Source organism: Oncorhynchus kisutch, unplaced genomic scaffold (genome assembly GCF_002021735.2).
Source record: "Oncorhynchus kisutch isolate 150728-3 unplaced genomic scaffold, Okis_V2 Okis03b-Okis08b_hom, whole genome shotgun sequence".
In the NCBI taxonomy this organism is placed as follows: domain Eukaryota; kingdom Metazoa; phylum Chordata; class Actinopteri; order Salmoniformes; family Salmonidae; genus Oncorhynchus; species Oncorhynchus kisutch.
In genome coordinates, this window is record NW_022261980.1 from 16,461,757 (window position 1) to 16,464,539 (window position 2,783).

Here is a 2,783-nt window from a genome sequence, read left to right on the forward strand (position 1 = left end):
GATGTAGGTAGGAGCTGATTCATTTGTGGAACAAGAGACGTCAAATGACTCCTATGTATCTGGAGAAACTCAACATACAAGCAGTGTAAGTGTTCTTCCATTGAATCCACGCCTAGCTACCTGGCTCGGCTGCACCTGTAGCTCGTCTGTGAAAGCATTGTGGAAAGCATTGTGGATTAGAAACAGGTGCAGGACGGGCGTGTTGCTCGACATGACCACCAGGGGTCACTGTGGTGGCGACTCCTACTAGGACCAATCAGAACGGGGCTCTGGGTCGTTACCAGGGAAACCAGGAAGTTGAAAAATCGGAAGGATTTTTTTTTATACAGGAACCAAGTCTACTGTTATTATCCGTTATCTGGTTAAAAGAACTTACCATTTAAGATGAAAATAGTAGAACTCAATTAGTGGTAGCTTTTGATATTTCATGATTTGGTATTTTTTGTTGAATAGTGGTCTTTTTTTTTTAACAAGCTACCGTCGCTGGCTGAGTTTACCGTTGTCACATTGCCCAGGCTAGTGACTGTTACAGTAGGAAAATACCGCGGTTAGCTACAGAGCTAACAGATTCCCGGCAGCATCTCCAGACATAAAGAAAAAGCTCCTAATCAATCACCTGATCCTGGTTCAGTTAGCTAACGTTACCTTTGCTTGCTTTCAGATAAGCTAGCAAATAGCAAGTAGCTTGCTAGCCTAAAACAAATCGTATGGGGTGTTGATTTAGAAGCTAGGAAGCTTAACTAGCAAGTTCTATCCCCCTCATGGCATATACTTTTACGCCCTACTGACTTGAATTCCTTGGAGGAGGGTTGGCTGATTGCCTCTGTGTGGTGTGCAGCTAGCTAGTTAAAAACAATGGCTGGCATTCATGCTGAATGAAGCAAGACATGGGACCCTGCTGCTGGACTTTAGCTGAAACCCCTGGAGGAAAGACAACGGCGGACCTGCCTTGTTGTGATCCGACTGAGATGATTTGGTTAAGAAGAACAGCCCTCAGCAGCAGCAGCGTCCCCAGTCGATTCAAAAACTGACTCACTGAAAAGGTGAGTCACTCAGTCACAACCTGCAATTATTACCAGCTTCCCTTTTATAACGGGATGGTGCTTTTGTTCTTATGTCTACTATTAGGATAATGGTGCTGATATGGTAACGTTAGGCATGCTAGCTACAGTACAGAGATAATGGTGGTAATATAGAAGGCATGCTAGCTACAGTACAGAGATAATGGTGCTGATATGGTAACGTTAGGCATGCTAGCTACAGTACAGAGATAATGGTGCTGATATGGTAACGTTAGGCATGCTAGCTACAGTACAGAGATAATGGTGCTGATATGGTAACGTTAGGCATGCTAGCTACAGTACAGAGATAATGGCGCTGATATAGAAGGCATGCTAGCTACAGTACAGAGATAATGGTGCTGATATGGTAACGTTAGGCATGCTAGCTACAGTACAGAGATAATGGTGCTGATATGGTAACGTTAGGCATGCTAGCTACAGTACAGAGATAATGGTGCTGATATGGTAACATTAGGCATGCTAGCTACAGTACAGAGATAATGATGGTGATATAGAAGGCATGCTAGCTACAGTACAGAGATAATGATGGTGATATAGAAGGCATGCTAGCTACAGTACAGAGATAATGATGGTGATATGGAAGGCATGCTAGCTACAGTACAGAGATAATGATGGTGATATAGAAGGCATGCTAGCTACAGTACAGAGATAATGATGGTGATATAGAAGGCATGCTAGCTACAGTACAGAGATAATGGTGCTGATATGGTAACGCTAGGCATGCTAGCTACAGTACAGAGATAATGGTGCTGATATGGTAACGTTAGGCATGCTAGCTACAGAGCAGAGATAATGATGGTGATATGGTAACGTTAGGCATGCTAGCTACAGTACAGAGATAATGGTGCTGATATGGTAACGTTAGGCATGCTAGCTACAGTACAGAGATAATGGTGCTGATATGGTAACGTTAGACATGCTAGCTACAGTACAGAGATAATGGTGCTGATATGGTAACGTTAGGCATGCTAGCTACAGTACAGAGATAATGGCGCTGATATAGAAGGCATGCTAGCTACAGTACAGAGATAATGGTGCTGATATGGTAATGTTAGGCATGCTAGCTACAGTACAGAGATAATGATGGTGATATGGTAACGTTAGGCATGCTAGCTACAGTACAGAGATAATGATGGTGATATAGAAGGCATGCTAGCTACAGTACAGAGATAATGGTGCTGATATGGTAACGTTAGGCATGCTAGCTACAGTACAGAGACAATGATGCTGATATGGTAACGTTAGGCATGCTAGCTACAGTACAGAGATAATGGTGCTGATATGGTAACATTAGGCATGCTAGCTACAGTACAGAGATAATGATGGTGATATAGAAGGCATGCTAGCTACAGTACAGAGATAATGATGGTGATATAGAAGGCATGCTAGCTACAGTACAGAGATAATGATGGTGATATAGAAGGCATGCTAGCTACAGTACAGAGATAATGATGGTGATATAGAAGGCATGCTAGCTACAGTACAGAGATAATGATGGTGGTATGGAAGGCATGCTAGCTACAGTACAGAGATAATGATGGTGATATAGAAGGCATGCTAGCTACAGTACAGAGATAATGATGGTGATATGGAAGGCATGCTAGCCATCTAGCTACAGTACAGAGATAATGATGGTGATATAGAAGGCATGCTAGCTACAGTACATAGATAATGATGGTGATATGGAAGGCATGCTAGCCA

General features: G+C 42.8%; 1 protein-coding gene across 3 annotated transcripts in view; it reads left to right on the plus strand.

The window, feature by feature from the left end:
- The first annotated feature begins 307 nt into the window (after nt 1-307).
- The window catches only part of LOC116359659 (probable palmitoyltransferase ZDHHC1), a 68,780-nt gene continuing 66,304 nt past the window's right edge, over nt 308-2,783 (plus strand). For all 3 annotated transcript variants that reach the window (XM_031812848.1, XM_031812850.1, XM_031812849.1), the window contains exon 1: nt 308-1,043. The gene's annotated coding sequence lies outside the window, so the exon portion shown is untranslated. The remainder of the gene's footprint in view (nt 1,044-2,783) is intronic.